Here is a 15,397-nt window from a genome sequence, read left to right on the forward strand (position 1 = left end):
TGCATGTGTGCCTGCAAAGAACAAGTGGCCCTGAGAGGGCTTTCTGGGTTCCTGTGTCTGGAACAAATATGAATTATTCTGCCACCTGGGGAGAAGGAAATTTTCTGTTTAGAGGTTATGCCTGCCATCCCCAAGGCTAAATATTGATTCAAGCCAAATGATATCTATTTCTGAACTGTGACACAGAACTCTGAGCCGATGCTTCTGTTTTCTGGGCTCCCACAAGAGCTAATGATTACTGGCTCAGATTACTCCCTTCCCAGCTTTTTCAGTCAGCCTTTCCTTGTCAACTACTTCTCCCCTGAAATCACACTGCAAGGAGAGTTGTAAGGCCTTGGGTCTCTGTCGGTTTCCCACGTCTCCATCGTAGCAACAAGTAGCTGTTATGGCTATTAGTCATAGCAACAACTATGGCAACCTGCACAGTACAATACCAGGCTGTTAAATAAAACTTTCCCCATTTGGCCCCTCATGTTTAAATTACCTCCAGTTGCCTTAGAAACCTTCCTGTGCTTGCTGTTTAATGACGAAATATGTGTGGACCTTATCTAGTTTTCTTTCCCAAGTACGATTCCAACCATGCAATGAAGTAACCAGATATTTAGTCATCTAACTACCCACAGGAATTGACAAAAGCAAACCACCCATCATGCATTACTTGCTTGCCCCAAAACAACATTGAAGTGATCTGCTGAAACAATGTGATACATTGGCATGTACACTCCAGAAGGTACACTTTTTCTCTGGATTCATTTTCCGTCCAGTGGAGAATGTCTACCATAATCCTGGCCCTCCAGCAGCTGGGCACCTGGTGTATGCAAACTCAGCCCACTTCAGATCCCTTCCACATCCCTCCGTAAAATCTAGAGAACAAACTCAGTCAAAGCTCTCAATCCTGCAGAAAACAGTTTTTTGTTATTTTAGAAAACAATATTTGGTAACACATTCAAAATCTAGTGCGCCTTGCCTTGGATTCAAGGACCTGCACCAGAGGATGGGAGGCCTCCCCTTCCACCTAAAACTTTCTCCTCTCCCACCAGGGCCACAGGTTTGACTGGACCCTGTGTCCTCATTGGAATTGTTCAGTTGCTAAGTCATGACTGACTCTTTGTGATTAAATGTACGGCAGCAAAACAGGTTTCCCTGTCTTTCCCTGTTTCCCAGAGTTTCCTCAAACTCATGTCCATTGAGTCGGTGATGCCATCTCGCCATCTCATCCTTTTGACGCCTCTCCTGCCCACAATCTTTCCCAGCATCAGGGTCTCTTCCAAAGAGCTGGCTGTTCACATCTGGTGGCCTTAGTGTTGAAGCTTCACTTTCAGCATCAGTCTTTCTATTGAATATTGCTCTGCCACTTCCAAAACAAAACTCATGTTTCCAACCACCTAACAATATTGAGCATTGATAAAGTTTAATAGAACAGAGATCTTGTCATCTCGGAAATCCCAGCACTGTCACCCCGCCTTTCTCTTATCATTCTCTCCTCCTGGCATAGAATTGCTTCCCTACAGCTTCTCCAGCTAGAAACGGCCTGCCGACCCATCATTGTCAGGTATCCTGGAATTGTTCCTTCCTCCTTCCCCAAAGACTTCTGCCTGCTCCGTGATGTCCTCTGTACATCAGTTCAGTTCAGTCTCTCAATCATGTCCAACGGTTTGCTATATCATGGGGTGCAGCTCGCCAGTCTTCCCTGTCCATCACCAACTCCCGGAGCTTGCTGAAACTCATGTTCATCAAGTCGGTGATGCCACCCAACAATTTCATCTTCTGTCTTCCCCTTTGCCTCCTGCCTTTAATCTTTCCCTGCATCTGGGTCTTTTCTAATGAGTCAGTTCTTCCCATCAGGTGGTCAGATTATTGAAGGTTCAACTTCAGCATGTGTCCTTCCAATGAATACTCAGGACTTATTTCCTTTAGGATGAACAAGTTGGATCTCCTTTCAGTCCAAGGGATTCTCAAGAGTCTTGTCCAACACCACAGTTCAAAAACATCAATTCTTTGGTGCTCAGCTTTCTTTATGGTCCAATTCTCACATCCAATCATGACTTCTGGCAAAACCATAGCTTTGATTATATAGACCTTTGCTGGTAAAGTAATGTCTCTGCTTTTTAGTATGCTGTCAAGGTTTTTCATAGCTTTTCTTTCAAGGAGCAAGAGTCTTTTTTTTCACAGCTGCAGTCACTATCTGCAGTGATTTGGAGCCCATGAAATAAAGTCTGTCACTGTTTTCACTGTTTCTCCAGGTATTTGCCATGAAGTAATGGAACTGGATGCCATGATCTTCATTTTTTGATCTGTACATACCACCTCAAGACAATCCCCAAGAAAAAGAAATGCAAAAAGGCAAAATGGTTGTCTGAGGAGACCTTACAAATACTTAGAAAAGAAGAGAAGCAAAAGGCAAAGGAAAAAAGAAAGATATACCCATTTGAATGCAGAGTTTCAAAGAATAGCAAGAAGAGATTAAAAATAAAAGCCTTCCTAAGTGATTAGTACAAAGAAATAGAGGAAAACAACAGAATGGGAAAGACCAGAGATCTCTTCAAGAAAATAAGAGATAGGGATGGAATATTTCAGGCAAAGATGGGCACAATAAAAGAGAGAAATGGTATGGACCTAACAGAAGCAGAATATATTAAGAAGAGGTTGAAAGAATACATAGAAGAACTGTACAAAATAGATATTAATGATCCAGATAACCACGATGGTGTGATCACTCACCTAGAGCTAGACATCCTGAAATGTGAAGACAAGTGGGCCTTCAGAAGCATCACTATGGCAAAGTTAGAGGAGGTGATGGAATTGCAGTTGAGATATTTCAAATCCTAAAATATGATGCTGTTAAAGTGCTGCACTCAATATGCCAGCAAATTTGGAAAACTCAGCAGTGGCCACAGGACTGGAAAGGTCATTTTCATTGCAATCCCAAAGAATGGTGATTTCAAAGAATGTTCAACTACCACACAGTTGCACACATCTCACATGCTACCACAGTAATTTCTCCAAGTAAGTGTTCAACAGTACATGAACTGTGATATTCCATATGTTCAAGCTGGATTTAGAAAAAGCAGTGGAGCCAGAGATCAAATTGCCAACATTTGTTGGATCATAGAAAAGCAAGAGAATTCCAGAAAAACACCTACTTCTGCTTTATTGACCATGCAAAAGCCTTTGACTGTGTGGATCGCAACAGACTGTGGAAAACTTACAGAGAAGGGAACACCAGACCATTTTACCTGCCTTCTAAGAAATCTGTATGCAGGTCAAGAAGCAACAGTTAGAAGTGAACATGGAACAATGGCCTGGTTCCAAATTGGAAAAGAAGTAGGTAAAGGCTGTATATTGTCACCCTGCTTATTTAACTTATATGCAGAGTACATCATGCGAAATGCCCAACTGGATGAAGCACAAGCTGGAATCAAGATTTCTCGGAGAAATATCAATAACCTCAGATATGCAGAAGACACCACAATCATGGCAGAAAGTGAAGAGTACCTAAAGAGCCTCTTGATGAAAGTGAAAGAGGAGAGTGAAACATCTGGCTTAAACTCCACATTCAGAAAATGAAGATCATGGCATTTGGTCCCATCACTTCATGGCAAATAGATGGGGAAACAATGGAAACAGTGAGAGACTTTATTTTGGGGGGCTTCAAAATCACTGCAGACGATGCCTGAGGCCATGAAATTAAAAGATGCTTGCTCGTTAGAAGAAAAGCTGTGACAAACTGATACAAATTTTTTTTTTTAATGCCAAAGATATTTATTTTTCAAGCTTCAAGAATAATACAAAAATCCCAGTACCAGAAAAAGGCAGAGGGCTAGCAGCAGATTGCGTACAAATATCAAGAGTCCCATCTTCACATGATCTACAATTTCTTACATGACCTGATTTCTCAAAGTTTCTTCAAATCCTGCGGCGCAGCGGGAAGGGAGGCAGGGGGGAGGCGGCGCCCGGGACGACGCGGGTGGGAAGGTGGGGGCGACGGCTTAGGTGGGGGCGGCAGCCGCGGGGGACCCCGGCGGGCGCCCACGACGCGGTTGGCCGCCTGGGCGCCGCCATAGTGGGGACGCCCAAACTGATACAAATTTTTTAAAAGCAGAGACATTATTTTGCTGAAGAACTTCAGCATAATCAAAGCTATGATTTGTCCAGTTGTCATGTATGGATGTGACATTTGGACCATTAAGAATGGTGAGCGATGGAGAATTGATGCTTTTGAACTGTGGTGTTGGACAAGACTCTTGAGAGTCGCTTGGACTGCAAGGATATCCAAGCAGTCAATGCTAAAGGAAATCAATCCTGAATATTTATTGGAAGGACCGATGTTGAAGCTGAAGCTCTAATACTTTGGTCAACTGATGTGAAGAACTTACTCATTAGAAAAGACTTTGTTACTGGGAAAGATTGAAGGCAGGAGAAGAAGAGGACAACAGAGGATGAAATGGTTGGATGGCATCACGGACTCGATGGACATGAGTTTTCACAAGCTCCAGGAGTTGGTGAACAAGAGGGAGCCCTGGCATGCTGCAGTTCATGGGGTTGCAAAGTGTCAGACATGACTGAGTGGCTGAACTGAAATGAACATACCACAGAGCAAATACTATTTGTAATTGGCATGTTTCTCCAGCAAGACTGGGGCTCCCCAAGGCCCCAACACATAGCCCCAGTCAAGTCTCCAACCATGCACAGAAGTCAGTGCCTAGCATTCACAAGGCATTCAGTGAGTTCTGATGGCAGAGGGACCTCCATTTTGGTCGACATAAAGGAGTAAAGGACAAATTTATCCTCCTGTCTCAAACAACTCCAAAGTAGACAAAATAAATGAAAAAGCATTGTTTTACATCAAACATAAGGCAGCAGAGAATGGACTCCTGAAGGGGGGAGCAAACAAGATGAACTTTTCAATTGCCCCAACTCTAGAAATAGTTTCCAACACATATATGGAAGGTGTATCTAGGCAGATACAATCAGTCTCCCCAAGAAGAGACAATTGAGACTCTAGATAGAGTTCACAGGAGAGAGCTACACACAGAGGACTGTGGGGGTGTCCAGGTGATACCCCTACAGTTTTCAGCAGAGAGTTGATAGTACTGGTCAGAATTATAGGGAACAATCCTTGAGTCTCAAATTGAGCCAAGTCTAACTGTGTCCCCACCCACCAGAGTGGAAATTACTCATAATTTCCACGAGATCTTTAGGGCCCTGAAGACAATATTGCCTTGCTAGGGGGAATAATAAACCTGGTAAAGGCTTGTTTCATCTCAGCTTAAAAAACTGAACAGCAAACCTTCAACAAGTGCAATTGTTTCCAAGAAATTAACAGTGTTTACAAACAGTGTCAGGAATAATATATAAAAATTAAAAAAATATCCAGCATCCAAAGGGTAAAAATGACTATATCCACAATCCAATTTAAAATTTCCATATGAATTCTGAAAGTATTTGTCCTAGTTTCATCACAATATTGCAAAATAATTATCCTCTAATTAAGATAAATAAATAAATTTAAAAAGAAAAAAAAATCCAGATGTGTATAGAAGCAAGAAAATATCCATAATGAGGGAAAAATCAATTAGTAATAACACAGGTAAAATATACATTACATAATTAGCAGGGAAGGACATTAAAGTGCTTACTACATCAATAATCCTTATATTCATGAAGCTGAAGAATATTGAGTACATTAAATAGAGACATGTAAATAGGAATGGAAAGACTGTGGGTAAAAATTAATTGTGCATCACAGAGCTTTGAAATAACTTTAAGAGTGCTAAAATATATGTAAATGGAATCCCACAGGAAGTGAAAGACAGAGGAATAGAGAAAAGAACTTCATAATTACTGGCTGAAAAATTTCCAGATATGATGAAAGCTTTAGACCCATTAATACAGAAGCTCAATTAACTCAAGGACAAGAAATATGACAACTATACAAAGGCACATCATAATTCATTGTTTAAAACAATCAACCAAAGAAATGTAACCAGAAGGAAAAACAGACACAGCAGAACAAAAAATGGGAATGACAGCAGATTAGGCATATGAAACAATGTTAGCCAGAGGACACTGGCACCATGTATTAAAATGCTGAGAGAAATATAATTGACTCAGAATTCTATACCCAAGAAAAATACATATCAAAAACAAGATAAAATACTTTCTCAGACATACAACAACTACAAGACTGCATCACCACCAACAGACCAACGTAATAAATGTTTTTTAAAAAGGTCTCAAGTCAGAAGGAATTTAAAAGGAAGTGGAAATCTGGATCTACAGGGGAATGAACAGTACCCAAAATGATAAACATGTAATATGTATTAAAAGGTAAATAGAGGGACGTCCTCAGTGGTCCAGTGGTTAAGGATCTGCTTTGCAATGCAAAGCATTTACAGATGGCAAAGGTTTGGTCCTTTGCCAGACAACTAAGATCCCACATGCACTGAGCAACTAAGCCTGCATGTCTCAAATAGAGTTTACATGCTGCAAGTACTGAGCTTGCCTTCCTCAAATAGAGAGTCCCTACCACAAGGAAGATCCTGCATGCCACACTAAGACCCAACACAGCCAAAGAAATGATAAATAAATAAATAATTTAACAATTATTCATAATTATCATAATTATGACGATAGACTGACAAGTTAAAGATGAATACCATGGATCTTAAAATTTCTTAAAAAACAGTTACAGTTAATAAGGTGACAAACGATATAAAAGGGAATCATAAAAACTACTCAGTCACAAAGAAGTCAAGGATAAAAAGAGAAATGGAAAGAAAGAACACGGGGCAAATGGAAGATAAAGAGCAAGATGATAGCATTAAACCCGAGTATAATTAATCCCCGGAGAAGGCAATGGCACCCTACTCCAGTACTCTTGCCTGGAAAATTCCATGGACGGAGGAGCCTGGTAGGCTGCAGTCCATGGGGTCGCACAGGGTCGCACACGACTGAAGCGACTTAGCAGCAGCAACAGCAGCAGGAGCAGAGTTAACCCCTCAGATGTGAATCCAGACTGAAGATATAACCCAGGCCCGAGACGACAGCAGATCCCCACATGCTACACTCTGCAGCCTCAACAGAGCCTGTCAGGCCCTGGGGCCCCATGCACCTGGGCACAGAACAGCCCCAAAAGTTTATAAGGAACAGTAAATTAGAAGAATTCAATCATGCCAAGTACATCCTCTGTTTATAATGAAGTTGCATTAGAAATCAATGTTCGCTGGACAGAAGAAGAATAAAGTGAGAGCATAGTGCCGACTTTCCCTCTTTTACTACTCTAATTCTTCCCAGGAGGGAGCAGATAAATGGACAGGACTTACAGCTCTTCAATACTAGACATACTTGACCTGGGATACGTGTTTGATTTTTACGGTTCAGTCTCCTCTCTCTTCTCCTCTCTTGTTCATCCTGAGCAACAGAGACTGCTCCCCTAAACCACAGCTCAAACACTACAAACATATCTGGATGATATTTGCCAAGTCTTTCACAGAAAGCAGTGAAAACTTGTTTCCTCCTATTTTGCACTCCTGGCTCTTTTCAACCAACCATGTCTCTTGTCCCACCTCCTGGGATCCTGGTCCTCTGTCACTTGCAGCCATGTTCCCATATAACAGGCCTCAATTATACCCAATGGAATTCCTATTCAGAGTGGCCAAAATACATGCAAAAAGGGAAAGAACAGGCAGCTCGTTATTCTCCTCTCTTGTTCATTCACTACATACGTTCACTGAACACCTGTGTAGCAAGTTTGTTACATACAAACCTTCAAGTTGAAAACTTTCAAACATGTAAAATTACATTTGCATGCGCAATCACATCAGTTAGTTCCCAGATCTGACACACATTGTCATGGGTACATCCCACACAAGTGGTTGTGCTTTTGTGTACTTTACTGTACAGAACTGTATGGAGTACAATAGTGCAGTATTTTTATTTCAAGCCTACGCTGTCTGAAAGGAAGCATAAATGCAGAGGTAATGTAGATGGAACTACTACTCGATTTCTAAAGGTGTGGTTAGTTGTTCAGCTGTTGTTCAGTTGTTCATCTGACTTTTGCAACCTATGGACTGTAGTCTGCCAGCCTCCTCTTGCCATGGGGATTCTCCAGACAAGAATACTGGAGTGGGTGGCCATGCCGTATCCAGGTACTGCAAGATTAAAAATGTTTCTTTTATTGTTTCTGTTTGTTTTTTATGTATTATTTGTGTGAAAAGTATCATAAAGCTATTAAACTACAGTAATATATACCCAAAGTCTTAGTCTGCTACCTAAGTAACTTTGCTTGACTTATGAAAAAATTGGGATTTTTGAACACCCCTTTGAAATGTAACTGGTTCATATACAGGGAACTTACTGTTCTGCTAAGCCCTGTGGACACAAAAGTGAACACATCCCCTCCAAGTCCAAGGAAGTCACATTCTTGGTTGGGATTTTAGAGGAAACATGAGAGCTCCATAATTCTAGCCATCTCAGTCCTTCAAAAGACCTTGATCAGGACAAACAAATACTAAAAGTAGAAATAGCCATTGGGTTTCTACCCACTTCTAGAAAGTGTAGCTAACTCCTCAGTACTGGATCTTGCAATGGTGGTGACTGAATGGAGAAGTGATGTGAACAGAAATGAGGAAGGTGAGACAGGTAGATCAGAATGTGAGATAACAAAGACAAGGTATTAAGAAACTAAAGAATTGAGAGAGATTTGGGACCTGAGTTGGAAAAGCAGTTTTCAAAAAAATTGGGTCATGTGGTATGTATAATCCTCACTTCAGTCCTCAGAAGATCTCTACTGACCAGTCTGTCTCTTTTTTCTGGAGCACAGTTCAGATCCATCTAGCTGTTTCTCATTGCTGTTCCTTCCTCCTGGCTCCCACACTGTGCCCAGCAGATCAGACTAATCCATTCAGAAAAGGTTTGTTCTTTGATGCAGGTGCTGCTGGCTGCCTACAAAATGATCTATTCGCTGCTTCTCTTTCAAAACTGAAAATAGTTTGTTATATAGCCATGAGTCCAGTAGCTACAGGACAGCATTTCCTGCTTACCAGTGGTCTTAGTCATGACTGGTGACTTTGAGATGCAAGCAGACCTATAAGAAGGTTTTCTTGGAAGACTGCTTTCAAGGAGCTGATTTAGCTGAGAGATGAGACTCTTCTCTTCCCCACTTTCTTCCTAACTGTTGTCTGGATTTTAGTTGTGATGGCGGAACTCCTGCAGTTGTATTGGACCTTGTAACCTTGGAGATGGATGCCACCCAAACCCTGGCTGGCCCACCTCCACCTTTGTATCAGTGGGAAAGAAAAATCAAGTCTATCTTGCTAAAGTTATGGTTGTTTTAGTTTCTGCAATGTGGATCCAAACTTAATTCTGGTACTACTATGTTTTTAATGTGATATAGCCTTATTATTTTGTTGGGTTTAGTGAATATATTTACATTTTACATTTCTCTTATTTTTTGTTCTATAAATTGATTCATAAACCACAGGTATGCCTAAATCATATAAATGCAAAACTATGAATAGAACCATGCTTTCCTATAGATTTTGCCTTTTTATACTTTCTTATCTTCTTTCTTTTCTTGTTTTCTCCATATTTGTACAGCCTGGGCCATGTCCTCTCTTATAACCTCATCCATATCCATATCTGCAGCCAAAACAGGCTGAGAGCTGGGTGAGGAGAACCAAAGAAAAATGAATTACAGGGACATAAATGAAGGGTAGTGGCCCTTGTTACTCATCATGAATGTTCTGTAGTAGGTTCACATTCCCCTGCCCTTCTGTGTACCCACAACCCCTAGGTTTGCCATGACCATGGAAGATATTTCGGCTAGTGGAATTTGAGCAGAGGTGAAATGTCACTTGCAAATGAAAGTATTATTTTCTGTCCCACTAGTTGTAATGCAGATATAATGACAGGAGCTGGAGCAGGCATATTAGACCAGAGGTAAGTAGCACAGGTGGAAGATGTCACAAGAAAGAAGTGGGTCCCCATCTTTGTGGAGAGACCTGCCCTAATATTATATGAAAGAGAATTGAAATTGTATTGTATTTAAGACAATGTTATTTAGGGTTTGATTACAGCAGTTGAACCTGTAGCCTAACACTCATAATAGAATAACTGATCTTTGTGTTAACCTTGTCTTGACATTCTAGTCTGAATGAGAGAAGATCTACTGACGTATACTTACAAGTGAGTCAAGTGACAGCCCTGCCCTCTGGAAGCTGTGGTCTAGTGTGGGTTTCAGAAACCCAAAAAATAACAAAGCCACATGGCAGGGCCAGCTTCAAGATGCTATAGGAACACTTGGGAGGGGAACCTAAGTCAGTCCTGAACCCAAGAGGTTGCTTGAAGCAAGGGACAATCCTCTCTCAGTCTTCTCAAAAATAGCCATGGTTCCAAGTTTCATGTAAAAGTGATGTATTTCAAGTTCCTTCCAGAGTGTTTTCCCTTTTGATCCAGTGCTTAAGATATTCGTTTGAGACCTGGTTTGGGAAGATTGCAAATGCTCCAGGACAACTAAGCGGGTGGGCCACAACTACTGAGCCTGAGTGACCTAGAGCCTGTGATCCGCATCAAGAGAAGCACAGGATTGAAAAGCCAGTGCACTGCAATTTCAGAATAGCCCCTGCTCGCTGCACATAGAGAAGTCCTGAGCAGCAATGAAGACCTAGTACAGCCAAAATGAAAAAAAATAAAATAAATGTTCTCCCAGAGAAACCAGTGAGGTCTCAGGGGAAGCAGAACATGAAAAAAGATGAAACCAGTCTGGGTCTGATTTCATGCAAGTCATGGAGAGGGAAGCTACAGCCTGTTTTCACAGGGAACTTGGGACATAAGTTGTGCCTCAAATGTGCCCCAACCCAAGGCTAGGGAGCTCGGATTTCACTCTCCCACTACCACCTCCCTCTCATCCATCAACTAACACCCAGCTGGTGTCTCCGAGTCCTTGTGTTAGATCCTTCAAAGACAAATCAAAGTGACACTAGAAGCAAAAGACAACAAAGCTCAGGAAAATGCCACCTCAGATCATGTCTATATTTCTGCACCCACTCTGCCATCTCCAGCATCATATCTGGAATCCTGCGAGTCTAAAGATTCCCATGGGTTTCTAGCGATAACCTTTTTGTTTTTAATTTAGCTTTTAATTTGTATAGGAGTATAGTTGATTTACAGTATTGTATGAATATTAGTTGCATGGGAAATTAATTCCCTTATACATACACATGTATCCATTCTTCCTTAGATTCTTTTCCCATATAGGTTATTACAGACTATTGAGCAGAATCCCTGTGCTGTGCACTAGATCTTTGTTGATTATCTGTTAAATAAAGTAGTATGCTTTCGGGAAGGGGAACACATGTAAACCCATGGCTGATTCTTGTCAATGTATGGCAAAAACTATTACAATATTGTAAAGTAATTAGCCCCCAAGTAAAATAAATAAATTTATAAAAAAAAAAAAAAAAAAAAAAGAAAATGACAACATGACAATGGCAATACAGTCCACAGAGTATAACTGCTACATAGTTTTTTCTCTAATAAGATTAAATGTTACAGATATAAAAAACATTTCACTTCAATACCATATATAGACAATTAAAAAAAAAAAAAAGTAGTATGCATATATTAATCTCAGACTCTCAATTTATCCCTCTCCCACTGTTTCACTTTGGTAACGATAATTATTGTTTTGACAGAGGGAAGTCTCTAGACACTTTTTGGATCAGGGTCTGTGTTTGTGAGAGTGGAGTGGCCAGGGAAAGCAAGCCTGAGAGAGACTCATTTGAGATGATGCTAAATGTTGAGAAGGACCCGGCCATGCAAAAAGCTGGAGGAAAAACATTCTAGATGTGGGAAATAGCCACTACTAAGGACCAAGGTAACCAAGCTTAATAAATGGCTACCCTTCCACTGCCAATCTTCCTCCCATGCTTGGAACTTGGCCTACAGGTCAGCCACGATGACCTCATCCCATACTTCAGTTGTGAGTTAGCAGGAATGAGCCATGTTAGCCTTCCCAAGAAGGGAGAACCTGGGGCTATCACAACACTGAATAGGTTCTGGACTTAGGGACGTATACACAAACTGGTTATCATCAGGAGCACCATCAATGCCTCTGACTATCTCCATGTACTTGTTCTCAGGAGTAGAAACTCCAAGGAACTGATAGAGCAAAGAAACAAGTAATAACTCCTGTTTCATCTTGCCCTGTGTGAATCCCATAGCCCTTTTTTTTTTTTAAATAAATTTATTTATTTTAGTTGGGGGCTAATTACTTTACAATATTGTAGTAGTTTTTGCCATACATTGACATGAATCAGCCATGGGTTTACATGTGTTCCCCTTCCTGGAACCCCCTCCTACCTCCCTCCCCATCCCATCCCTCTGGGTTGATCCTCCATGACCCACCTCCCAGAATATTGGAAATAAAAGCAAAAATAAACAAATGGGACCTAATTAAAATTAAAAGCTTTTGCACAACAAAGGAAACTATAAGCAAGGTGAAAAGACAGCCTTCAGAATGGGAGAAAATAATAGCAAACGAAGCAACAGACAAACAATGAATCCCATAGCCCTTTGACCACACTGCTCTCTGCCCAAAATCTCTTTCCTCTATTCCTTCTTCAAAGGTGGCTTGTGAATAACATCAGCACCTGACTCTGAAGCCTGGTGGCTGTAACTCAACTCACAATCAGCTGGGACCCGGAGCTGTCCAGCCTTGGCCTGTGTTTCTGTCCTTTTTCTCCAACCAGATTCATAAAGCAAAGTCCCTAAAAAACATAAGTGCGATTGGAACTTTCTCAAGGCCTTTGAAGCTCCAAGGTCTCTTTGGAACATCAAGGAGGGAACACATCCCCTTCATCCAGGCTAGTCTCAGACTCCAACCTTGCTCAGCCAGGAGTTGACTAGGGAAACATAAGACATTTATCTAAATTGCCAGAAGGCTGAGGAGAGAATGCTTCTCGCTGTGAATGCAGGTCCATGTTATCCAGTCACCAAAGGGTCTGTGTTGCGTGAATTAGGAGCGGGAGATCTGGGGATTTGAGTTGGGAGTGAGTTAGTCACCACCTGTATGACTGCCTCCTGGGGTCACTACAGTTGGGGCTCCCCCACTGTGTCTGGAACCCAGAAGAAACAGCCCTCAATATTGCTTCCCTGCTGCTACATGAAGGCAGATCTGCTGATAAAATCGGAACCAGACTTGAGGGGGGACGGGAAAGGAACTTCCACTCTGGTGCCTGCAGACATCTGAGAGCTGCCCCGCAGTGGATGCAGTTGAGCTTTCTCTCATCTTTCCCTTCCTGGAGGTCTCCGAGCCTGGGAACCAGAGTTTCTGGGTCCCAAGTCTTCACTAACTTACCTGCAGGCTTAAGGTGAGTCACAAACCCCAGGGTTCATTTTCCCATCTCTTGGATGAGGAGACTGGTCTTGCTGCAGAACACTTGTTCCAGACTGAAGCTCAGTGCCAATCAGTGGACTATTGGCTCAGAGTAGTGTGTTGCTGAGGTTGCTGAGGCTGCCTCTGGTGGGCAGGGGCCTGTAACTGCCTGGTGATGTGCATAGGTCCTGGGCTTAGGACTGGGAGTGGTAGACAACTTGGCACACAGCTGTTGTGACACCAAGCACCGTAGAGGCCTTGACCACTGGAACTAACCATCATTTGGGTTCTGTGGGATGAGATCAGGTACTTATAAGTCAGATGTTACCAATGGGGAAGCTTGTAGATTCCTCAGCAGAAACCCAAATTAGACTGATGAATCATCTCTCCTAAAAAAACTCTGGGAATAAGATATTCCAGGACACTCAGACAAATTTTGTAGTATTTTAAATACTCTTTAAAGTAGGTCATCTTTTGGATGACTTGCCATTTGCTCTCTGGCTTGGGATGATACTCACAGTTAGAGTGGAAACAAAGGGCCCCTTGGGGAGGCTGTCCCTCTCCCTGTGACTCACTAGCAGTGAGTACAGCTCTATCCCCACCACATCTGGAGCAGGAATTCCAGCAGGAAGGATGTGACCTCCAAGTTTAACCGGAAGACTCAGGTAGGTCTGGCCCTCAGGTAGGCACTATTCTTTTCCTGGTGCTTCTTGCTTCCCTCCTGGGTCCTGTGCAAGCTGCCTATTTCCTGGTTACTGGGTTCTGAATTCCTCCTCCTTTCACTTGCAGACATCTACACAATCCCACTTGTGGCTCCCTCCCTACCCAGGCCCAATCCCTCACCTGCACGTGTCACTAAAGAAGGGAAAACCAAGGAGGGGGTCTGCCCATTTCATTCTTTCTAAAAATGTTGCATTCCTTCTGCCTCTAGACCCCGTTCTGAATCATCAAGGTCTCCAGCTAGATGACTCAGCTTAGCAGGGGAGTGGAGATGCAGATGGTGGGGGTGGGGGTGGGGCAGTAAGGTTGTCATGTGTGGGGGACGGTTTTCAGAGGGCAAGAGACGAGTTGGAGTAAGGAGCATGTGGTCCTCCAACCACTCATTCATTGGGGACCTGCCTGAATCTGCTATCTTGGGCTTCTCAGGATATCACCAAGACAGAAACTTGAAAATGGACTTTCTATAAACTTCTTACTACAAAACAATTTCAAACATAACAAATATTAGAAAAAAGAGTATCATCAATCCTATATTTCATCATTCAGCATCAATAACTACAAAACTAACCTCTGAGTTCCACAGGTTGTCATAGACTGGAGACTATGATAAGGTGATGGAGAGTTGAGTTCCCAGTGAAGAGATTCTTGACTTGCATCAGGTTTTTCTCTTCTTACTGTGTTCTCACAGGTGCTGGTGGAAGGAAAGGAGGAAGAGGGAGAATAAGAGAGAAAAAGAGGAGAGGCTAATCCCATCATGAGAGACCACCATCAAAACCCCATGTCAACTTGCATACTTCTCAAAGGCCCTTCTTCCTACTACCATCACATTGGGAGTCAAGGTTGGACACAATGCTATCCATAGCAGCTATGCAGATCTGTTTTTAAATCAAGACAGACACTCATATAATTCTCTCTTTTACTCCTTATTCATTTTTTTTGAAGTGTTTTAAGGATGAGATGAACATTTCACAAAATGTACATAATGAGTATTTGCGTTAAAATGATAGGATGTGAAAAAATGCTCTTTTGTTCCCAATAAAATTAACATCTAATATCCAGTCCATGTACAAATTTCCCTGACTCTCAAAAAGCAGTTGTCTTTTCACAGTTTATTGAAAGAATGTACTCATATGTTGTACTTGGTTGTTCTCCTTTAAGATTAAATAACTCTTTTTCTCTCAATTTTAATGCCATTTATTTGTTCAGAAACTGGAAGGAAGCAGGGTGGTTTGTCTTACAGAATGTCCCACTATTGGGTTTAGAGCAGGAGTCCACAATAGCAGCACAGTGGGCCAGGAC

The sequence above is a fragment of the Giraffa tippelskirchi genome, chromosome 10, assembly GCF_054371585.1.
Source record: "Giraffa tippelskirchi isolate mGirTip1 chromosome 10, T2T-mGirTip1v1.2.pri, whole genome shotgun sequence".
In the NCBI taxonomy this organism is placed as follows: domain Eukaryota; kingdom Metazoa; phylum Chordata; class Mammalia; order Artiodactyla; family Giraffidae; genus Giraffa; species Giraffa tippelskirchi.